Here is a 26,637-nt window from a genome sequence, read left to right on the forward strand (position 1 = left end):
GAAGGCCTATTTCGAAATTTTGGTTAAGAAAAGGATTTTGATTTTTGAAAAATCGTCATGGTTTTTGTTTAGAAATGGTGATCACGTAAGGTACAAACATTTATACAAGCATTATAACGGGATGATGAGTGCATTTAAAAGGGTTTTGGTTTAAAGGGTGGGTTGCCATACCGAACCATCAAACCCGAAGTCTGTGGAGAGGCTCGTACCAAACAAGAGTAAGGCCGATTCCTAGTCCATTTCCTCAAGTAGTGAAGGCCCTTGATACAAACAAGAGTAAGCATCATGGTATGGATGACGTCAATCGCTATCCATCCTTAGGCCCAAATAAGAATTAGGACCGTTTAGACGGGACAATTGGTCGAATGGGTTGGGTTGGGCCGAGGAAGGCCGAATAAAACGGTCTAGGAAGACCGAGTTATGAAAACCGACAATTGTCTTGTACAAACTATTCCCTAACCTTGTTCAAGTTTCACCCTTGCTACATGTAAGTGTATTATCCCAGGAGTCGCCAAAGCGTGGGACAGCGGGGGCCACGGGGCGCTTGGGAGAGAAGAGAAACAAGCGTTTGCATTTTTGTATGGAGTCGCCACCAATTTTTATGGGAAATTGGAACCGTTCGAATACCTCATGTCATGTCAAGACACAAAGTAGTGACATGAACACTAAGCAATCGTTACCCTTAGCATTCTATGTCTAGAATGACTCTCGTGGATGTCAATGAACACGGGTGCTCACAGATATCTGGAGTAAGGGGTGAGGGTACGTATTAGGAAGCTCTTTTGATCGAACACCTAATCCCGCCCGCCTCGATAGCGGCCTCTACTAATGATTAGGGAAGTTATTAGTACTTGATATATCGTCGATTATATGCATGCAATGCAACATCCAAGTTTTGATCCTAGCATGTGAGAATTAGCTAAGTCGGTTGACACATAATTTAGCATACAATTAATGTCGAAGTTGGGATTTAATGTTCAATTACATGTGAAAACATACAAATGATACAAGAAATATGATAAACATAATAAACAAAATTGCAATGATGAAAATTACAACAGTTACATTGAAATAGGCGATTTATGTCGAAAATACCTTTAAAACGGATAATTTGAGAAAAAGAATAAAAGAATGAATTACGACAGATCAGAAGGTGATAATACGAATAATAATCAATTAATACGTAAACTAAATAACTAAGTCAAAGCAACAACGGAGTTCAGAGGCAGAAATCAACCAGGAACAGGCGCAGCAGAGCTGCGTCCCTTGGAAGAGCGCGCGATTCTTTGCGTCGTTCCTTGACTCGATTAATTTGTGAAGCCGGAATTGCAAGTTGTTAATATTCGTTGGTTAATTTAACGATGGATTTAAATTATTTACTCGGATGAAAGTGATTAATAGGTTATTTAACATATAAATGGGTCATGAAAACAGTAAAACATGGGTGAGACTGAACTAAGATGGATTAATTACATGAGTGAACGATATTAACAAACCAAACAAATTAATTGGACTAATCTAAACATGATGAATTAATGAATAACATATGATGATAAACAGATACAAATATACCAACGATGAATTCCAGAAACTCAATATGAACAAATCGAATTTCTACAACCCGGATTGAATTTAATGACGAAAATCCGCAAATATGAGATTATAAGGGATTTAAGTCGGATTTCTGACGAATTATATGCTAATGAATGATGAACAATATACATATGAGATTATCATGCTATTATAACAAAGAATTAACAAACGAACGAAACAAAGACGAATAAAACAAGACGAATTACAGAGGACGAAGGAAGAAGAAAAGAAGCAGGAACTGCGGCAGCCTCACGAAGAGGCGCAGCAGGAACTGCGCTCCTTCGAAGAGGCGCAACAGTTGCTGCGTCCTTTCTCGACGGTTATCTACTGGAAATCCGTAAAAGGAGGTTTTAAAGCATGGTTTTAGGAATCGGTTTTAATGAGGTATTTTCGACATAAACCTTACAATTGTGATACAATAATTAAAATACAATAAATAAAAGAGAGATTTACACCCTCAGACTTACATGTTGACGAAACGAGAAGGACTAAGATATCGATTAGTGATGCTCGACGCGAATGCAAAGAAAGTGCCCTCGTAAGAGGAAAACGATTAGATTAATTAAGTTGATTGATGTGGAGTTGGTCAAATTGGTCGGTCATGCAAACGAGGCTGATACTCAGAAAGATCCGAGCTTACGTGGTCGAACGTTCAAGCACGTAGACACCAAAAAGTAAGAACAAAGGTCTAGAATGCAAAGGGAGAAGAGAAGGGCGGACACTCGCGTGAGAAATATGAGGAGCGAAGGCTCCTATTTATACTAATCACGTGAAGGAATTAGGGTTTCGGAGACTCTTTGGAAGTGAATCTCGGAAAGATATGAAAAAGATACGAAAATTACGCAAGAAAAGGCCTGGGAAGAGGCGCGCAGCCCACGCGCATCTCTTGGAAGAGGCGCAGACTGCTGCGTCTGTTCCCCAAGGGTTTCCTCTGGGAAGAAAGATTTCCGTGTTTAAGTTATGGTAGGACGGAATAATTCGGTTTTCCTTAATATCCTATGTGAATATTACGGGAAATTGTTTACCAAAAGATAAAGATTGTGGAATATGGAATAGAAATATCCGGAACATTCCAGAACATTCTGACTCGGGATTTAACGGTTATCAGAAAATGAAGACGGTTTTAGGCCCGGACTCCAAATGTACTCTGATTACTGTCAAAATGACCGTATCGGGACGTAGATGACAACTAAGAGGTAGATATTAATATTTGAGCAATCACTTGACGATAATCTTATGAATTGTCACAAATCGTTCCGCGTACCAAACATGCGGCCCAATCATCACCGGGTGGTTTGCGGGAGGTGCAGAAATGAGGTATCTACAAATTTTCATTTTTATGTCGACATGTATTAATAAGTCTACACACAACAGTTCGTTGTCGATTTATTAATACCGGTCTGTCAACATTTTATTATGACAATTCCGCATAATATATACATTAACTATAAATATAACATATTTATAATTCGCTAATTAAATATAACTGGTTACGTTTAATTACGAATTAACATCTTAATTCGTTTAAGCTAACATTATATACATTTAGTAAATATAACAGTTTATATTCAATTTACGAATTGACAGTTAATTCGTCTCATCTAATATTATTTAATTATATTAAATAATCGTCTCATCATCACATTGACTAACTGTTTAGTCAAATACATGGACTAACCTTTTAGTCAGGCATCAATGTGATTATATTTTCATATAATCACATCTCTCAACACACATCCTTTAGGTGTGACTTTTAGGGACCAGTTGATCACCGCCATCAGTATGATAATAACGTCAAACTTCTAGCAAGCCAACCGTTATTAAGTAAACGTTAATCAACTGATAAAATACTAAGTATACCCTTGTGAACCTATAAGAGATTTATATACGTTATCACACCAACTGTGGAGGACACAAGCTCCAACAATCTCCCACTTGTCCTCACAAGTGTATGTGCGATAACCGATTCTCATATCCTAAAATTTCTCCCACTCAATGTAAAACAATTTGCAAAATCCGTATTCACAAAGGTCGTATTTTACAAGTGATCAATATCAAGAGTGGTTTTCCCGACTAGAGAGTAACTTAACTGATAAACGAATCATCATTCGAGCATGGCCATGCATTTCAGTTACAACTCCTCGAGTGGCCCTGAGAAATAACTAAACCCGATAAAGGTTGGATATTTTCTTCAACTCGAATCCTACAGATATAAGCACAGTATGAAATGACCCAGTGACAATCTGCTAAGCCTCCAGTTACGGCCGACCATGAGAAAGAAACCAAAGTCACCCAAAAACTGCCTTAATCTCAAGAGACAGTCGATAGTCAAAAGAATCGACTCTAGGAACACAATGGACGTCCAATCCACGACCTGGCACCGAATGTTTTAAAAATTTAGAACTCCATTACGTTGTCACAAAAATTGTCCTACGAGGTATCGTTATAACTCGTATCTGTGATCGATCAGCCAACCGTTTGACTTATGGCTCGTTGAACCCACCATCAATCGACTGCACAATATAATAGCCAGAGTTATCAGCTCATGTAGGCGATTACGGACCAAAACAAATATAATGTAATTCAATTCACTTTGTGGCGTTCAATGTTGTCGTACAATCCACATGAAAAACAAAATATGTAATAAAACGATGAAGTTATAAATAGCATATGAAAAAGATAATGTATCGAATCCATAATCAACTAATACAACTCAGGAACACGTTTAATTCCCATGGAAATAACATGCCCTTCATGCTTATCATAGTTCAACGGTTTAGTGAGAGGGTCCGCGATGTTATCATCCGAAGCTATCTTGTCAATCACTATCTCCTCTTGCTCCACGTAATCACGGATCAGGTGAGCCTTCCGATGTACATTTATAGACTTGTTGCTAGACTTAGGCTCCTTAGCTTGGAAGATGGCACCTCTATTGTCACAATAGATAGTGATTGGGTCACTCGAACTAGGAACTACGGATAGTTCTTGTAAGAATTGACGCATCCATATAGCTTCCTTTGCTGCTTCTGAAGCGGCATAGTACTCGGATTCAGTAGTAGAATCTGCTACAACATCCTGTTTGGAACTCTTCCAGCTGACCGCAACACCATTAAGAGTAAAGACGAATCTAGACTGAGATTTCGAATCATCTTGGTCTGTTTGGAAGCTAGCATCTGCGTAACCGATTGCGCATAGCTTAGTATCTCCTCCATAAGTCAATACCCAATCCTTAGTCCTCCGTAGGTACTTAAGGATGTTTTTAACAGGTATCTAGTGTGTTTCACCTGGATTCTTTTGGTACCGACTCGTCATACTCAATGCATATGCCACGTCTGGACGTGTACATATCATGGCATACATGATTGATCCTATGGCTGATGCATAAGGAAGACGACTCATGCGCTCAATCCCTTCAGGTGTCGTGGGTGACTGAGACGTGCTCAAATGCATCCCAGACGTCATTGGAAGGTTCCCCTTCTTGGAGTTGGTCATGCTGAACCTTTCAAGAATCTTATCTAAATAAGACTCCTGACTCAGTGATAACATCCGTCGTGATCTATCTCGATAGATACGGATTCCCAATATGCGTTGTGCCTCACCCAGATCTTTCATCTGGAAATGGTTCTTCAACCATCCTTTAACCGAAGATAAGAGAGGAATGTCATTCCCAATCAAGAGTATGTCATCGACATACAATATCAAGAAAACAATCTTGCTCCCACTCGACTTGATATATAAGCATGGTTCCTCGACCGATCGAGTGAAACCATACTCTTTTATCACCTGGTCGAAACGATGATTCCAACTCCGAGAAGCTTGCTTAAGTCTATAAATGGAACGCTTAAGCTTGCACACTTTCTTAGGATTTTCAGGATCTATGAAACCTTCGGGTTGCACCATGTACAACTCCTCCTCCAAATAACCGTTTAAGAAGGCGGTTTTCACATCCATTTGCCAAATTTCATAGTCAAGAAAAGCGGCAATCGCTAAGATTATCCGAATGGAACGCAGCATAACTACGGGTGCAAAAATTTCATCATAATGCAATCCGTGCACTTGAGTGAAACCTTTTGCCACTAGTCGTGCCTTATAGGTATCTGGTTGCCCGTCTACAGAATGCTTTATTTTGTAAAGCCATTTTCACTGTAGAGGTTTTACCTTATTAGGTAAACCAACAAGATCCCATACGTCATTCTCATACATGGAGTCCATCTCGGATTGCATGGCTTCAAGCCATAGCTTTGAGTCGGAACAGGTCATGTCACCTTTATAGGTAGCGGGTTCATTACTCTCTAGGAGCAAAACGTCATTTTCCTCGACCATACCAATGTATCTGTCTAGAGGATTAGAGACTCTACCCGACCTCCTAGGTTCCTGAGGAATATTAACCGTATCATCAGTTGAAGGAACAACTTCCTCCATCTGTTCCTCGGTTGTTGGTTCTTGAATCTCCGACAGCTCGAAGGTTCTATTACTTGACTTGTTCTCGAGAAATTCTTTCTCTAAGAACGTCGCACTAGCCGCAACAAAAACTCGATGTTCGGTAGGCGAATAGAAGTAATGACCAAACATTCCTTTTGGATAACCAATAAAGTATGTCTTGACCGATCGCGGGCCAAGCTTATCCTCGTGTCTCCACTTGACATAAGCCTCGCAGCCCCAAACCCGAATAAAGGACAAGTTAGGTACCGTTCCCTTCCACATTTCATATGGAGTCTTGTCGACAGCTTTAGACGGACTCCGGTTAAGTATAAGAGTGGTTGACAAAAGAGCAAAGCCCCATAATGAATCAGGTACTACGGTGTGACTCATCATAGATCGAACCATATCAAGTAGTGTTCGATTTCTCCGTTCGGACACACCATTTAATTGAGGTGTTCCAGGTGGAGTTAACCGTAAAACTATTCCACAGTCTTTAAGGTGTTGATCAAACTCATTTGAAAGATATTCGCCACCCCGATCTGAACGGAGTGCTTTAACCTTTCTTCCCATTTGGTTCTCAACCTTATTCTTGTATTCCTTGAATTTCTCAAAGGACTCACTTTTATGCTTCGTTAAGTAGACATATCCGTATCTACTCAAATCATTCGTGAAAGTGATAAAATACCTATAGCCATCTCTAGCGGTAATTGACATAGGTCCACATACATCAGTATGTATGAGTCCTAATAGGTCACTAGCGCGCATTCCAACACCTTTGAAGGAAATTCGAGTCATTTTGCCGATAAGACATGATTCACACGTGCCAAATGAAGAAAAATCGAATGTGGGAATGGTCCCATTCTCGACGAGTTTCTTTACACGTTTTTCATTTATGTGTCCCATTCGACAATGCCATAGATAAGTTTAATCTTTGTCACCAACCTTTAATTTCTTATTATTCACGTGTAATATATCTGTGGTTTGATCTAAGATATAAATTCCATTCATGGAAACTGCTTTGCCATAAACCATTTCATTAAAAGAGAAAATACAGCTATTAATGAAAAACCATCTTTATCAAGTACGAAAATAGAAATAATGTTCTTAGATAAACTGGGTACATAGTAACAGTTATATAAATATAACTCAAAACCACTCGGGAGTTGGATTACGTATGTTCCCTTTGAGACTGCAGCAACTCTAGCTCCATTCCCGACTCGCAGGTCCACATCACCCTTTGCGAGAGGTGTGATGGTTTTTAGGCCCTGCAAATGATTACACAGATGAGAACCACAACCAGTATCAAGTACCCAAGTTCCGAAACTTACATGGTTAATCTCAATCATATGAATATAAGGTGAGATACCAACAGGAGTGACGCGGTCTGCTTTTATGTCCTCACGGTAAACGGGACAATTCCTCCTCCAATGTCCAGTCTTGTGACAATGGTGGCACTCAACGTTACCGTTCTTGCTCTTTGCCTTGCCTTGTGAGCCACTAGTCTCACCAGGCCCATTCTTACCGTTTCCTGACTTTTTAAACTTCGGCTTTCCTACAATTAGGTCGCCGCGAGCCTTGCCCTTACCCTTATTCTTGTTGGAAATCATGAGAACATCTTGCTTCATGCTCCCACTCAATTTCATATCCTTCTCGGTCTGTACGAGAAGTGAGTGTAGCTCATGAGGACTTTTCTTCATGTCATTCATGTAGTAATTTGCCCTGAAGAGGGCAAAACCATCATGAAGTGAATGAAGCATACGGTAAATGACTATGCTCTCACTGATTTTGCAATCAAGTGCCTCCAATTTCTCGACATTCTCAATCATGTTAAGAATGTGTGGGCTAACCGGTTGGCCCTTCTGGAGTTTCGCATCAAAGAAGCGACATGTATGCTCATAAGTAACGATTCTCGGTGCTTTTGAGAACTCATTAGTGAGCGTGGTGAAAATCTTGTTTGCATCTTGGGCAATGAAGCGTCTTTGCAAATTGGTTTCCATTGCAAAAATGAGTAAGTTCTTTATCGCACCCGCTTCCATAACGAAGTCACTATAAGCAATTGACTCGTTAGCTTTTGCATTGGGGCCTGGGTTTGGCGGTATTGGCTCAGTTAAGTACTTGAGCTTACCGTCAGCAATGGCAGCATTCCGCAATGATGCCTCCCAGTCCGCAAAGTTGGACCCGTCATTCTTCAGTCGTGTGAACTGATTCATGTGGTCCATGAAAGCTTTTAGCCAGGACTCGCGTCCAAGTGTGGCACTTGGCATAGGGATTTCTTTATTTCCAGCCATTTGTTGTAACAGTATTATCAATATAAACGAATTCTACACTGCGAAAAGAAGAATAAAATATAATAAGCATACTCATCGTTATGATTTAAGTCTAATGCAATACTGTTATAACGCGAAGACTCAAGCATTTATACAATTGACCTCCCTCAAGAATTATATAAATGATCCCAAGACTCAATTCTCTGTAAATTGATAAGCCAACCTTTTGGCTAATTCTACTATTAGAATTCTTTGTCGATAAATTTCTGTAAATTCTATCTTTAGTCCATCATAATCACGAGAAACTCTTCGGATTATAATGTTGAGGTAAACTAAGTCAACACAAACTACTTACCCAACGTAGAAGGGGTCATATGGAGAGTAATGTCCTATATGCCTACCGACGAAGAAGGGATTCATAGCTGTATGGCCTATAAAGACTAGTCTCAATTTCAGTTTTACATTAAGATCCCATCAACTTTATTTTAATTCATTTTAAGTGAACTAATATCTAGCATGCGAGAATGAATAAACTAAGGTGATGGGTTAAAAAGTGTGACATCTGTATGTCAATGAAAACTAACATCCAAACTATATGAGTCAATTTTCATGCATTTTAGTAGGTGGTTTGGTTTAGGCGGAATATGATGCATTAACTATCATGTGAAGAAAAGCAATAGGAATGGAAAAACGTAAAACAAAAATAAAGTCCTAGTGTGGCCTATCTACCAAAATGCACATAAATACAACGTTGGAATCCATCCTTGGACCCGAGAAGCTTGTCTTGATGTTCCATCTTGGTCCATGTAGCGGGAGTGAGCAATCCAATCTCCATCTTTAATCTTCTCAAAATTACAATTTAAAAATTACATAATACTTAAAGAAAACCAAAAGGAGATACGAGATCTCAAAATTACATTAAAATTATGTTTCCATCATTACGAAAACATAATTAACTAAGGCCACACTAGGTATTACAAATTACAACCGATTGCAAAAATACGTAAATAAACCATTCAACAAAACATTCAACTAAATAAAAATGCATCAACTATAAAATTAATCATTCAAGACATAATTCCTTAATTATGTAGAGTAATTTATCCAAACCACCTATCTAAATGATTAAATTATGTGACAATTCCTCAATTACTCACAATAATTTTAATCTTAATACATATTAATCTTGTAATATGAATTAATCCAACATTATTTTAAACCTCTTTAAAATAATTAGGTATCTTTAATTTGTGAACCTTTTCACAACAATTATTATACATTATAGATAATAATGTACAATCAATATTGGCCAAAACAAAACAAATTTTTTCTTTTGTTCTCGGCAAATAAAAAAAAAACAGAAAACGGTTTTTTTTTATTTTATTTCGGCATTTAGCCAAAAATTGAAAACAACCTGTTTTTTTTCTCTCGGCACAATAAAAAAAAAAACGAAAAACAGCCCCTATTTTTTTAAAAACTCTCGGCCTAATAAAAAACGAAGATAACTTTTTTTTTTATTTCTGGCTCACGGCATTATGCAAAATAAAACCCAAAAACAGTTTTTTTTTTTTCTTTCGGTCGGCATTCATGCCCTAAAAGAAAAACAAGGTTATTTTTTGATATGAACAAATTTGTTTAAAGTTGCTACTAGAATGAGATTGGCATAATCATCAACATTTAAATTAATGAATCATGGTTCTTAAACAACAATTTAATCTCATATATGCCAAAACTATATAGCAAAAACAAATGAACATCATATATCAAAACAATTTCCATTTGCATTTTAATTTAATTCTTATTAAATCAAAACATCTACAAATTTATCATATTATCATCTTAACATATTAAAAAAACAATATGAATAAATCAAATGGAAACAAAAGATAAAAAAAAAACAGAAATCAACTCGGCAAAAAAAATTTTCATTCGGCAAAAAAATTTTATACGGCCGAATTGAAATTTTTTTTCTTCAAAATTTTTGTTTAAAATTCATTTATGAAAATCATATAAAATAATTTCGTGGCCTATTCTCTGATACCACTTGTGGGAAATATCGGTATACTTCATCTAAAATTATACGGATTATAACGAAATTATGATTATGAAAATGAGTCATAAATGAAATTGCATAAACAAAATAAAGAGATTAAGAAATAACCTTTGGTCCTAGCAAATTTGGCCTAAGAACAATATCGAAATCGATATTCTCCTAATCGTTGCACCCAAAATGTGATGAGAAATGCCTCTTTTCTTTGCTAGAATAAGAACCCTAATTTCACCTAATTTTAGAGAAGTTTTTAGGGTTTTTGTGATGATGAAAATAGGTCAAAAGAATTAAGAGAAAAAGAATCTCTTTTTTTTTTCTCTTTGTAACCGTGTAAATGGAGTGATTAGAGGAAGATTTTTCTTCCTCTTTTTACTCTTATTTCGGTTTTCACCAACCACAAGAATAAGGAGAAAAATATCTTCTTATTTTAGGTTGGTTTTCAAAATGTATAAATGTGTATTTTATTTCAATTGTCATTTTTATGTCGACATGTATTAATAAGTCTACACACAACAGTTTGTTGTCGATTTATTAATACCGGTCTGTCAACATTTTATTATGACAATTCGGCATAATATATACATTAACTATAAATATAACATATTTATAATTCGCTAATTAAATATAACTGGTTACGTTTAATTACGAATTAACATCTTAATTCGTTTAAGCTAACATTATATACATTTATTAAATATAACAGTTTATATTCAATTTACGAATGGACAGTTAATTCGTCTCATCTAATATTATTTAATTGTATTAAATAATCGTCTCATCATCACATTGACTAACTGTTTAGTCAAATACATGGACTAACCTTTTAGTCAGGCATCAATGTGATTATATTTTCATATAATCACATCTCTCAAACACATCCTTTAGGTGTGACTTTTAGGGACCAGTTGATCACCGCCAACGGTATGATAATAACGTCAAACTTCTAGCAAGCCAACCGTTATTAAGTAAACGTTAATCAACTGATAAACTACTAAGTATACCCTTGTAAACCTATAAGAGATTTATATACGTTATCACACTAACTGTGGAGGACACAAGCTCCAACACCCACGACCCGCGACGAATGACACTTTTGAAACCCATCCCCACCCCACGATCCATCAAATCATTACCCGCACCCACCCCACTTGGGGCGGGTGTGGGGCGAGACCCGCCAAAACCTGCCCCACTGACATCCCTATGGGCAGGGGCTAGTTTTTTCATTTAGTTTCCATTTTTATTGTTCGTTACAGTATTTTTTTTTGTCTTATTGAAAACCTGGTTTATACTATCCCGCCGATAAAGATGGTCTTAGGGAAAATTAGAAATATTTCAATTGATTTTTAAGTACTATATTTAAAAATATATAATTTCCGCAAGTTGAATATAGTTAGAAAATTGAATATCCGATTTTCATCACTTGAAAGCTAAATCAGACAAAGTTGTTAACTTAGAAAAACAATTGATGAATAATGTGAAATTAGAGCTAAACATATCCATCTCATCACTGTCAGGGGCGGACGCGGAAATTTCTATTAAAGGGTGCACCAAAAAAAAAAAAACTTAATCTGATAAATAATATTTTGGATTTTTTTCCCCTTAAACTAATGTTGTATAACGTAAAATGAAAAATAATTGACCCGGGTAATTTTGTAATCTGATAAATATTATTTTATTTTGAATTTAAAATAAATGTACTTATAGTTAATGAAAAATAAGATCTCTTATTAAATTATGAAGTATACTAGTTTTTGAACCCGTGCACTGCACGGGTGACAATGGAAAGTTTCATTAAAAGTAAAAACTTACGTAATTTTTGGATTTAGTAAATAACTAATTTTTAGAAAATATTTTGTCCAACCATGCATTTTTAATAATTTTATGTTGCTTAATTTTATTTGAATTACTCTGCTTGTTTTTCCTCGACTTTTTAACTTATGAGAGGTGAAATCTGAAAAGTTGATATAATTATTGTAGATTTCTTAACTTGTTTATTTACGGACTTTATCATATTACCTCTCTTATTTGTTCTTATTCAGTTATCTACCTGATGTGAACATTATTTGCGCACATTTAGTCCCCTAATTGAGCCTATTTTGCATACTATTATAACATTCTATGGCCATTTTATCCGTCAAAACCTTCCTATTTGCTTTTCTATCGCATTTCATATGTTTTGTAGAAAAGGAGATAATAAGGCGGAAATTCCCGTCTTTCGTGCATATTTGGAAGCTTATTGATGATACTAGATGGGCTAGTATGAAGAGGAAGCAAGTACTAAAGATCAATCCCACAAGAATAAAATGGAAGTGAACAAAAGGGAAGAAAAGAAGAAGAATCATTGCTGAAGAACAATCCGAGCGGATTGTCTCCAATCCGCCCGTCCCCTTACAGCACAATCCGAGCGGATTTCCTCCAAAGACGCTCGGATTGCCCCGCCAGAATCCGCCCGGATTCCATTGATTCCGCTCGTCTTCAATCAGCAGAATCCGCCCGTCCCGACCCCAATACGCACGGATTTCTTCACAGCATAATTTCGTCTTCTCCAAGCTACAAAGAAAGAAGCCCTTCCTTCGAGAAATACCGGCTCCTCCCTGTTCCATTTAAAAAGTGTAATTACTAGTTTAGCCCTTAGTTAACCCTAATGCATCCACCTAATTTCCACTATAAATATCCCATTTGTAATAATCAAAAGGGGAAGCAGGATTAGGGGATCTCTCTTAGCTAGAAAATCTATCCTTAGATTAGATTAGGAGTAGTTTAGAATAGATTACTCTTTAATCTTTCCACAAATTACACATTAATCTCTCCTTAATTATTGTTCAAGTTTATTATTCAAGTTTATTATTGGGTAATTGAAGATTATTGGGTTATTATTGGAGGATTGACAACCTTCCATCAATCAATCAAGTTTCTTCTATTATTCTTTGCATTATTATTTGGATCATCTCAAGTTTGGTATAATTCCTTTACTCTTTAATCTTTATTGTTCTTTTCTTCATTCTATTATCATGTTTATACTTGTTGTGACGATTGACACCATTAATGACATGTTTCCCACGATAATGAGTGAGTAGTTTCTTTAGCTAGGATTAGTGGGTAATTAGGGGAAACCAACATGGGATTGATTCATGCTTAATCTAATATGTTCACATGATTAAATTGCTTGCTTGTTGTGATGTCAACTTTATGCACATGTTATGTTTGATGAAATGCCAAGCCTATGAATCCTTGCATTTACAACCATCTCTTATCTATTCAACTTGACTTGTAAGATATAAACCAACTCGAGTCTTGTTAGACCATGCATAGAAGTTGATTAGGAGGAAAGTAAGTCGACTTGTAGGTGTTGTACAATCTAATCGATTCGGCTCCGGGACCCAACTCTTCCTAAGAACCGTAAGATATAACCCAACTCGGTTTCCCCACAACCTTAATTGCTTGTAACATTGTGAACATGTTTGTACGATCAACACCATGAATCCCCTATGCCCCCATAATATCCTAGCACTTTTTATCAATTATTTACATCCTTCCTTTTATTGCTTGTTTTACCTTATTGTTTGCATTAGTCTAGACACAACTACAAACCCCATCAATTGTGACACTAGCACAAATTGAGATAGATAGACTTAGAACCCAAAGCACACCGTCCCATGGATCGACCTCGACTACCACTAACTAGTTGTATGTTGAGTATTATAAATGTGTTTGATGGATGTGTGACGACCAACTCTTGTCCCATCAAAATGGCGCCGTTGCCGGGGATGGTGCTATGTGATTAAGTTCTTACTTGTTTGTCTATTTTGATTTTGCTTCCACCTTGAGGAACTTGTTCCTCAAGGATCGTTTTTACCATTTTCTTGTAGTTTCCATGTTTGTAGTTGTATCTTTATCTTGACTATGATGATGACCCAAGACTTGGTACATGGAGTATGTGGTGGATCTTTTGAGTATGACTATGGGTATGGGGAGTTTGAGGAGCAAGTCAACACAAACCTACTTTATTACTTGTACAACGAAAATCCTAACCACTACCCCAATTTTTCCCACCAAAATCACCACACCCAATATCAACAACAACCACCCACCCAATACCCATTTCACAATGAGCTTCAATTGCCACAATACAACCACTTTCACACCTACCCACAACAAAAAGATGAACCCATTCAAAACATGATTCTCCAAATGATGGGAGATTAACAAAACTTCTTCAAACAAATGCTAGAAGAGAGCCAAAAAGAAGATAATGTTCTTAAAAACATTATTATCCAAAGAGAGGAATTGAGGATTCAAATTGCCCAATTAAAAGAATCCCAAGCAATCACTCACCACCGTTCTTTGGACATTGAGCATAAATGCGAATTTGAAGTAGTGACCTTTGACATGGAAGATGAGAAGTGGGAGGAGCCAAGTTCCTTGAGCTCTTGCGACTATGAAAGTGTTGTGTTCGATGAAGAAGACATAAGGTTGAGCAATCCAAATACTCTTAACCTTTGTGAGTATGAGGGTGTGTCTTTTGATATGAACGTTGAGGTGTTGGAAAAAGAGTTACATGAAGCCCACATTTATGATTCACGTGAAGATAGCAACAATGATGATGAACCTAGAGGAGGGACTCACAATATCACCTTGCTTGAGGAGCCTATCCTTGAGGCATTTGAGATACCCTATCATGAAGAAGAACGTCCTTCTTTTATTCTTCATGAAGACCACTTGGCACCTATCATGGAGCCAATGATCATTGAAGAGGATATGATAGACCTTCTTCAAAAGGCCAAAGTTTCTTACAAGAACTACTTGGTGAAAAAACTCAAAGAGAAAATTGCCCGTGAGGCTACTTGTGAAGATTTGGCACCCGCAATCTCAACTCCTAAGGTATCCAATCATCAAAGCCATGAAAATTCTCCTTCTACCTTGGAAGGATTGAAAAATCAAAATGCTATCATCATCACCAAAATTGAAGAAGAAGTTGGTAAGTGGAAGTCCACGGATGAAAATGAACCACACTTCATGCTTAGTATTGACAAGAATCATGGGTTTACCTATTTGAAGCATCGGGAAAGCTCTAACACTAAGGAGAAGGCAAGGAAAAGAACATTCTACAAGCCTCCTTGGCCAAATTTCATATTCAAATTGAGCAACCCATACTTGTGCTTATTTGGAGCTTGTTCACAAGCTTTTGATCTTTTATTAAGAGCTTTGAGCTCTATGGATAAGAGTTTCTACGATTTGAACTAGTTTGGTGGAGTCCTATCTCAAACCACCATTTGTAAGATATTTCTTGGACCCCTTTATTTTGTATAATATTGTACATTTCCATTTGCATTTCTTGCATGAGAGAGAAGAGAGAGAGAGTCATCTTACATGTTTCATGAGCAAATTTCAGAAAAAGATAAGGAAAAAGAGAAAATTGGTGAGAAGGGGTGCGTTATTTCACGAAAAAGGAAGAAAAAGAAGGAAAAGACCAGAAGACGCCCGGATCGAGAGGAGGACGCCCGGCCAAAACCCACGGAAAAGAAAAGGCTAAAACTGAACGAGAATCCGTGCGGATTCGAGCGAATCCGCCCGTCCTGGACAATACGTCCGTCTTCTTCACGGGACGCCCGTCCCGTGTGTCATCCAGAAGCAAGATTTTAAGCTGTGAAAGAATCCGTGCGGATTGTTCACAATCCGCCCGTCCCGATCAAGCCGCGCGTCCTAGGCACAATACGCCCGACTTTTCCCTCTTCTCAGCCGAGGAAGTTTGCTGTGTTTGAATCCGAGCGGATTCTAGCAAAGACGCTCGTCTTCTTCCTCGACAATCCGCCCGTCCCGACTGAAATCCGCCCGGATTGTCCTGTTCCTTCGGATAAAACGGGTCCGATCCAACCTTATCCGTTCGGATTCCCTACTCCTTCTATATAATCACCCCTTTTTCTCCCTCATTTCCTCACCTTACCAAACCCTAAAAACACTCATCTCAATCCTCAAAATCACCATCCCATCCTCAAAAACACCCCCATCATCAACATCCAAATGGCACCATTGACAAACACCAAAGGAAAGGCCAAGAAATTGGTTGAATCATTCGGGAAGAAGCGCAAGGGATCAACCTCTTCAACACCACGAGAGGTAGTACTACCAAGGGGCTCCCAACCCTTAATGAGGGGAGGCATTGAACAACTCAACCGCTTTCAAGAGGTGCTCTTTCAATCCGACGACCACCGCCAAAAATTTGTCGAGCTACTAGGTAAGAAGTACGAACCTACTCAATTTGTAGACACTAGGGTGTTGGAAATCCTTAAGATAAGGTACCCTACCGAGATGTTCTTTAATGGCCTTGACATTGGGAAACTTTTCCATGCCCATGAAGAGACTTACCTTAGTCTCACCCTTGAATTCTTGAGTAGCCTTCGCATTATGGAGGATACCCACAACAATGTGGGCATGGAGTTTAGGTTATGCAACCTAGACCATGTTCTTTCTCTTGAGGAATTTGCCTATGTTTTCGGTCTTGAAGTACCCACCGACTATACCGAAAAGCCCGATAATTTTGGTGTGGAATTTCTTTGGAAGGCTATCTCCGGGAGGGACTTTACCCATATAAAGCGTTGCTATACCTTTGCCATCCAACATCCGGTGATTCGATTCACCGAACGCTTTGTAGCCGGTTGCATCAATGGGAGGTACGAACAAGATAGGTGTACTCTCATCGACTTAACTTTTCTTGAGTCCTATTTGAATGTTCGAGCGGTGAGGCGTTATAACTTTAATACGCCACTTGAGATACTTACTAGGTTCCATGATTTTGCTCAAGGGACCACCCAACTGAAAACCTTCGTGATGGGAGGTCTAATTACCATTTTGGCCCACCACCTTTGTCCCGGGTTCAATACCCGAGGAACCTATACTCCTCTTGAGGGGAGGACTTTGATTGATGAGCACACCATCTTCCACAGTCACCGATGGTGTAACTACACTCGAGACGGGAGTGTGGAGTGGCACACCAAGGGATGCACTTCAATGATCCTTGAGGGATGGAAGATACCGGGCATTGACCCAAGATTGAGCCCGTACTCTCCTCCACCAAGCTACCTCCTTGATATCCAAATTCTTGATAATCCCCCTCAAAGGGAAGAGCCACACCGTCAACCACCTCGTGGAGGGCCGGGAGTACCTATTCGCCCACCTTCCTACGTACCTATCCCACCATACCCTACTCCTTATACCGAATTTCAGCCGTGAATCCCCAATACCCGGGTATTAATGATTTGATGGCACTCATGAATAGAGTGGACCTTGGGGTGCATAAAGGGAGGGAAGACAACTACTTGGCCCTCTACCCCCAATACTATAACATGGCTCAACAAGGGTATATTGACCCCGATGGTCCTAAGCCCTCTTGGGCACAACCGGAGCTCTTGTTCCCAAATTATGGGGACCAAGCTTGGGGTCGAGGAGACGGAGGGCATTCTAGCCAAGGTGGAGGGTACTCGGGTCAAGGAGGAGGATTTGACCAAGGAGGATATTGGGGCCAAGCACCCGGATATGATCAAGCCGGAAGCTCTCATGGTTATGGCTATGATCAAGATGAGGATGACGAGTGAAAGAGGCCTACTTCACCACTCCTATTTGTATGATACCCATCTCTCCCTCCCTCTCTCTCTTTTGTATATACATTGCATTTAGTGTAGCTTTTGCATGCATTTGTATTATATTTCTCATTGCATTTACATTAGTTAGTTCATATAGTATAGTTGCATTGTAATATATCTCACATGATTCATGTAGATAGTAGCATATAGACTAGAATTCATGCATTATCACTAATGGCCAAACCTATTCATTTCTACACTAGAAATAGTGTTTAAATCGGTTTGGGGAGGTTTGATCATAAGTGACCATAATTTAAATCATGCATAGTTTAGATTACATTCATTTGTTATATATGTCATATAGAATTGCATTTAGTTAGAGCATGCATTCATTCATACCATTGCATTGGTACTTTATTTCAAAAAATCAAAAATCCAAAAACATGTATTTCTTTTTCATTCCTACTCCTACATGTACATTGAGGACAATGTCCAAAATAAAGTGGGGGATGGGAATTTATATTCCAAAAATGCATAAAAATTGAAAAATTTCGAAAAATCACAAAAATATGTCTTTTAATTTCATAAATTTCAAAAATCATAAAAATTTGAAAATTGAAAAATAAAAAAACATGTTCATTTCCTTTGTAGTGTAGTCATGTATATATTGTTGTATACATTGTGTTTATTTCATCCTTGTTCACATTGATCGACTACGCCACATCCGAGACATGAGGATATTGAAGACCGCATGGTATGATCTTTCCAATCTCCTTTTTCCTCTTTATGTTAATGACTATGTGGCTTTATTTTGATTGATGCGGTATAAACAATGTGAATTTAGGATTGCATTTAGATTATATGGCATACTAGTTGGTAGAAGCATATGCATTAGGATGTATAAATGTTAGTTGCATCATGGCATGTAGTTTGCATGGTTAGAAAAATTTTGCGAAACCGTCTACTTGGGAAGCTTGACAAGTGTATATAGGCCCTAGTAGATGCTTTTTCTTCTTAAGACTTTGCTTGTTAGAATACTTGTAAAACACCCCAGGATGTGTCCTACTAGTATCCTTTGACCCATGGATTAAGGCCTAGTCAAGAGTACCTTGTGGTGTGATAACTCCTTGGCTACCGTTTATTCCAAGGTGACCCTTGAAACCATGCATCCATCTTTCATCCATATTCTACCATACATTTTTGTCACAAAAGGGAATGGGCACAAAAATAAATCAATGTGAGTTCAATAAAATGAAAAGTGAAAGAAAGTTTGCAAAAATGCATCAAATGAAAAGAGGATCAAAAATAGAACTCCTAAAGCTTCAAATATAAGGCACCCTCGTTACTAATTGGGGTGACTTTGAAAATGTTCAAAAAGAAAATGCAAAAAGTGAAAAGTTGTCAAGTGTTAAAAAGCCAAAAATGAAAAGAAATGGCAAAGAAAGTGTTCTCAAATGTTATATGCCACAAGAAATTGGGGGGAAAACAAAAAAAAACAAAAGCAAACTCCCAAAGTGAAACTCAAATTCTATCGATCCCTTTATCCATCGTATCCATTTTTGTGCATGGTAGAGAGGGGACGACCCTTCTTCTTGTCTAGGCAAGAGGGGGAATTCCGTGATCCTCCAGTGTTTCTAACACCATAGGGAGTCTATTCTTGACAAAAGCATTTAACGATTGAGGACAAAGGTACCCTAGCTTGACACAACTTGGAGGTGATTTATTGGTATCCTTCTAGGCTTAGTAGTTTGAAGAAATTGCATCTATGAAAGAGTGTGTACCCTTGAATTGCTTCCCTTGTAGATAATTTCCGCCACTTAGATGAGGAAAGTGGCTATTCTTTTGTAGATGCATCCATTACTTGATTTTGTGTGCTTTAATGATTAGATGTGTCGCCATTTTGGCAAGACCCACCTTGCCTTGCAAGAAGGCATCCTACCTCATGGTTGTCTTGTTGTGAGTTGAAGGGGCGGAGTGAGACCCGCTAATTGTCTCATATCGGCTATATTATTAGGTTAGTTTAAATAAAGGTCTAGTTTTAGTCACCTCTTTACTCGGGACGAGTAAAGGTTCGGTTTGGGGATATTTGATGTGAACATTATTTGCGCACATTTAGTCCCCTAATTGAGCCTATTTTGCATACTATTATAACATTCTATGGCCATTTTATCCGTCAAAACCTTCCTATTTGCTTTTCTATCGCATTTCATATGTTTTGTAGAAAAGGAGATAATAAGGCGAAATTCCCGTCTTTCGTGCATATTTGGAAGCTTATTGATGATACTAGATGGGCTAGTATGAAGAGGAAGAAAGGACTAAAGATCAATCCCACAAGAATAAAATGGAAGTGAACAAAAGGGAAGAAAAGAAGAAGAATCATTGCTGAAGAACAATCCGAGCGGATTGTCTCCAATCCGCCCGTCCCCTTACAGCACAATCCGAGCGGATTTCCTCCAAAGACGCTCGGATTGCCCCGCCAGAATCCGCCCGGATTCCATTGATTCCGCTCGTCTTCCATCAGCAGAATCCGCCCGTCCCGACCCCAATACGCACGGATTTCTTCACAGCATAATTTCGTCTTCTCCAAGCTACAAAGAAAGAAGCCCTTCCTTCGAGAAATACCGGCTCCTCCCTGTTCCATTTAAAAAGTGTAATTACTAGTTTAGCCCTTAGTTAACCCTAATGCATCCACCTAATTTCCACTATAAATACCCAATTTGTAATAATCAAAAGGGGAAGCAGGATTAGGGGATCTCTCTTAGCTAGAAAATCTATCCTTAGATTAGATTAGGAGTAGTTTAGAATAGATTACTCTTTAATCTTTCCACAAATTACACATTAATTGTAACACCCCCATTTATTTAAGGACCTGAACTAGGACTCCTCAGATAAAGAAGGGCGTTACCATCTCGGGAATCCGAGGCAGTAGATAACAAAGAGAAAGATAACAGTACTTTAAATTAAAAAGTTTATAATGTTTACAACGGGAATGACACATGTCTTAAATAAAAATAAAGTCTGACAACTAAACAAAATAAAGGTGAGCTAGCTCTAAGTCAGGTGATCCATGCTCTCTCCCCCCGACTCCCAATGTCTCAACAACTGTCAACTGCTCCCCATTAAAAGGATCATCACGGCATACACGAATACACGGGGTCAACCGCGAGGTTGAGTAGGTAATACGATATAATAAAGAATGCAATGCTATGCTCCTCCAACCAACTCCATCACACACATCCCCAAGACGCCCACCATACCGATCCCCGGTAGACTATATATATCGACCGTAGTCGATCCCGCTACCTTGTTGAGGACACCAGGGCAAGTCCTGCAGAACCCGCCTGGGCCTTAATCACAACAATCTCATCTCCTCCCAACTCCAACTCCAATGCAAATGCAATGTATGAAATATATGAAACAAAAAATGCTCAACAGGGTAAATAAGATAGTCAGGTATGTCATATAATCCAAACATGTCAACTCTTTATAATCATAAAATTCAATCAGTGTATTCCCCTACCTCGATTGCAGTCAAAAGTCGGGTGCTTAGTAATATTCCACAACAAATTCGCCCTACGAAAGACAATAAATAATAAACAATTACTTAAACCATTCCCTTCCCAAAATAGAAAGTTACTAAAATTAGAACTTCTTAAAATGGAAAGTTTCCTTAAATGGAAACTTTCCCGATCTAGCAGTTTTCTATTTTACCAACCCGACTCAACCCGTCTCTAAACATTTAAACAACTCGGGAAATAATTAGCTAAACAAGGGTACGATATATTAAATGATAAAACAAGTTTTTACGTTTAAAGGAATTAAAAACAACACTCGCTAACACTACCAACCCGTCTCTACAACCCGCACCTTCACACTCCCTCACAACCCTCACGCGCCACCCTAAACCACCACGAACACCACCTGGCTTGCTCCCCTCTTCGACCCCACCACCAACAACCGACCCCAGGCTGGTCGACTGCCGCCGGCGAGTCGAACCAGAGCCGTCATTTGGCCTGGTTCACCGCCGAGCCTCACCAACACCCCCTTATCCTCGTCACACAACCACCGCAGCCATCCCCTAACCTCTGCCAAAACACCACATCCCTGCTCGCCGTCAGACCCCACATCCAGACACCGTGACACCACCATTTCGACCTCCCCCGAGTCCACGGTGGTGCCACCCCAACCTAAGCATCTAAAACCCGTCTGAAAACCCCCTGCTACACCCGTGTGATCTACCCTATCAATAACAACCCCTGCCGCCAATTCTGCCACCAAGGACCACCCTAACCACCACCAATAGAGGCGACCCAAACCACCCAACACCATATCCCCGACACCAGTCATCAACACCCCCTCCCTGAGACACGACACCACACACAAAACCCGACAGAAAACGCAAACAAAAAAAAGGAAGTTGTACTCGTACCTTTTTCCTGCCACCTCAACAGCCACCACGGTTAACTGTGGACGTCGACAACCACCCTAGGACCCTCCTTGCTGCTCCGACAATACTCGCACTCACTCTCCCTCTCTCGATCTGTGTGTTTGCTGGGGAAATGTGCCGCTGAAATGGTAGGCGTGTGAGGGGAATGGGGTTTTGTAGGGTTAGGGTAGAATTAGGTTAAATGTTTAATTGGGTCATGGGTAAATGGGCTAGGGTCAACGGGAGGTCAATGGGTAAATGGGTAAGTGTAGAAAAGGAATTAGGTGACGTGATTCGCTCAATTAACCCGTCTTAACAAGTTTACGATAACTCGATCGTACGATATCAATACAACTAAACAATTAACTCGACTCAATTAACGATATAAAATACGGAGTATTACAGTCTTCCCCCCTTAAAATGAACTTCGTCCCGAAGTTCACTCATCTAGCAAGCCCCCACACGCATCGATGTGGGTCCCAAAACAAATCCCCTGAGGTAAAAGACACATGGATCTAGGTCGGAAACAAAATGTTACATTCTACCCTCCTAAAAAGGAAGTTACGTCCCGGAACTTACCTCATGTAAAAAGATGTGGATAGCTTTCCCTCATGGAAGCCTCAGTCTCCCATGTAGCTTCTTCAACATTGTGGTTAGTCCATAAGACTTTCACTAAAGCTGTCTCCCCATTCCTGGTCTTCCTTACCTTCCTGTCCAGAATCTCCTTGGGTGTCTCCAGATAGGACAACTGCTCATCCACCTCGATCACCTCAGGACTCAACACATGTGATGGATCGCTCAGGTACCTCCGCAACTGGGAAACATGAAAGACATTGTGAACCCTGGCTAACGCTGGTGGCAAAGCTAAACGATAGGCCACCTCTCCAACTCTGTCCAAAATCTCATAAGGTCCGATGAATTTCTGACTCAGCTTCCCTCTCTTCCCGAACCTCATGACTCCCTTCATTGGCGACACTTTGAGTAGTACCTTCTCTCCCACCTCGAAAGAGATCTCACTTCTCCTAGTGTCGCATAGCTTTTTTCTGTCTGTCCGAGAGGCTCTCATCTTTTGCCCGATAATCTGCACTGTTCAACCATCTCTGAATCATCTCGGCCCCAAAACGACAGCGTCGATTGATCATCCCAACACACGGGACTCCTGCATTTCCTACCATAAAGTGCCTCAAAAGGTGCCATCCCAATGCTAGTATGGTAAACGTTGTTGTAAGAAAACTCGATCAATCCCAGTCTGTCCTCCCACGATCCGCCAAACTCTAGAACACAAGCTCTCAACATATCCTCGAGGGTCTGAATAGTCCTCTCCGTCTGACCGTCGGTAGCAGGATGAAAAGCGGTGCTCATCTTCAGTTGAGTACCCATCAAAGACCTGTAATTCTGCGAGAATTTGGATAGAAACCTGGAATCTCTCGTCGGAGACGATATCCTTAGGCACACCGTGCAACTTGACCACGCATCGAACATAAGCCTTAGCCAACTCGGCCTTACTCCAAGTATCTTTCATGGGAATAAAGTGAGCGACTTAGTCGATCTGTCGACGATCACCCAAATCATGTTGTTACCTTTCTGAGTTCGAGGCAACCCCACAATGAAATCCATAGAAATGCTCTCCCACTTCCACTCCGGCACATCTAATGGTTGAACCTTCCCTTGCGGTCTCTTATGTTCACCCTTCACTCTCTGACACGTCAAGCATCGAGCTACGAACTCAAAGAACTTCCCTCTTCATATTCGGCCACCAAAAGGTCTTCTTGAGATCCTTGTACAGCTTATCTCCCCCAGGATGAACCGAGTATGGTGTAGCGTGTGCCTCGGTAAGAATCTTCCTCTTCAGCTCCTCATTATCCGGAACACACCACCGACCTCCAAACCTCAGACTACCATCAGCATGGATAACAAACCTGGAATCATCCCCGGATTCTACTGTGTTGCGCCACTTCTGAATTCTAGCATCGGCTTTCTATAACTCTCTGATCTCCTCATATAACTCCGGCTCAACGGTCAGGTCCCCAAGAATCTCTCCTCTCCGGATCATGTGGATTCCCATCTCCCGACTCATTATGCAACCTCACCCTAGATGCGCACTTTGCTCAAAGCATGGATGGATTTCCTGCTTAACGCATCTGCTACGACATTCGCTTTCCCTTCATGATAAAGTATCTCCATGTCATAGTCGCCAATCAATTCGATCCATCTCCTCTGTCTCATGTTCAACTCCTTTTGTGTGTAAATGTACTTTAAGCTCTTGTGATCGGAAAACACTTTGAAGGTAGCCCCATAAAGATAATGTCGCCATAGTTTGAGCGCAAACACCACTGCCCCCAACTCCAGATCATGAGTAGGGTAATTCTCCTCATAGGTCTTCAATTGTCGAGAAGCGTAAGCGATTACTTTCCCGTTTTGCATCAATACGCACCCCAGACCCTTCTTGGAAGCATCAGTATACACCTCGAAATTATCATTCCCATCTGGTAGAGCAAGTATAGGAGCTGTAGTGAGACGTTCTTTGAGGGTTAGAAACGCCTCCTCACAACTCTCATCCCAAACAAACCTGTTCTCCTTCCGCATTAATGACGTCAATGGCTTTGCGATCTTTGAGAAGTCCTTGACAAATCTTCGATAATAACCTGCTAGCCCCAAGAAGCTTCGGATCTCACCCACATTCTTAGGACTCTGCCATCTCGTCACTGCCTCGATTTTACTAGGATCAACCGACACCCCTTCCTTGGAAATCACATGTCCCAGAAAAGCAACTTTCTTCAACCAGAACTCGCACTTGCTCAGCTTGGCATATAACTGGTTCTCCTCCAAAGTTTTCAAGACTAACCTTAGATGTTCCTCATGTTCCTCCTCATTCTTGGAGTATACCAGGATATCATCGATGAACACAACCACGAACTTGTCCAGATAAGGACTGAACACTCGATTCATCAAGTCCATGAACACTGCTGGCGCATTAGTTAACCCAAATGGCATGACCACGAACTCATAGTGCCCATACCTTGTTCTGAAAGCGGTCTTAGGTATATCCTCGTTCTTAATTCTCAACTGGTGATAACCTGACCTCAGATCGATCTTAGAGAAAACTCCGGCTCCACTCAATTGATCAAACAAATCATCGATCCTTGGCAAAGGATAACGGTTCTTGATGGTCACATTGTTCAACTCACGGTAATCCACGCAAAGTCTCAAGCTTCCATCTTTCTTCTTGACAAACAACACTGGTGCTCCCCAAGGTGAAACACTAGGCCGTATGTAACCTTTCTCTGCTAGCTCATCCAACTGCTTCTTTAGTTCCTCCATCTCCTTTGGTCCCATACGGTAAGGTGGTTTAGAAATCGGCCTGCATTCCCGCTCGGATCAATGGAAAAGTCCACCTCTCTCTTCGGTGGTAACCCTGGAATGTCCTCCGGAAATACACTCTCGAACTCCCTCACCACTGGAATCTCAGACACCTTAGGGGTCTCCGCCCCATTATCCCACATCTGACACAAGATTAACTGATCCCCTTTCCTCAGACTCGACTTTAGGGTATTAACAGATATGAATTTGACTCTTGGCTTGACCACATACCCCTTATAAGACACCCTAGTTCCCTTAGGTCCCCTCAAAGAGATTTTCTTCTGATAGCAGTCGATAAAAGCCTTGTACTTCCCTAACCAGTCCATCCCCAGAATCACCTCAAAACCCCCAAGGGAAACTCTATAAGGTCACCGTGAAACACAACCTCTCCGATCTGGATTGGTACCCCAGTGTAGACTCTATCACAAGACACCGACTCCCCCGAAGGTACCACTACCGAATCAACAATTCTATCATATGACTTAAGATTTAAGACTCGGCATGTTCCGAGATATAAAAGAATGTGTAGCTCCGGAATCAAACAACACAAAGGTGGGTTTAGAGTTAACGGGGAAAAGTACCAGTCACAACATGTGCATCCTCCTTTCTTTGCTTCCTTCCCATGGCAAAGAGCTTGCCACTTGACTTAGCTCGGATCGACTCGATGAAGCGGTATTGGGTTGCTTGTTCCCCTCGTTCTGGTTCCTCTGGAAATTACCACCCCCGCTGGACTGGTTTTGCTGGCTACGGTTCTGGTAGTTGTTGTAGCTTCCTTGGTAACTGTTACTTGCCCCAGATCGGGCACCTCCTCCATAGCCAGTGTTAGGAGTACGGTAGCTGCTGTATCCTGATCCCACTGTCCGAGACCCACTGAACCCAGATGTAGGTGTCCGGAAGCCCCCAGATTGGTTTCCTCCAGAACTTCGGCACTCAAACTTC

This window comes from Silene latifolia, chromosome X (genome assembly GCF_048544455.1).
Source record: "Silene latifolia isolate original U9 population chromosome X, ASM4854445v1, whole genome shotgun sequence".
NCBI lineage: Eukaryota > Viridiplantae > Streptophyta > Magnoliopsida > Caryophyllales > Caryophyllaceae > Silene > Silene latifolia.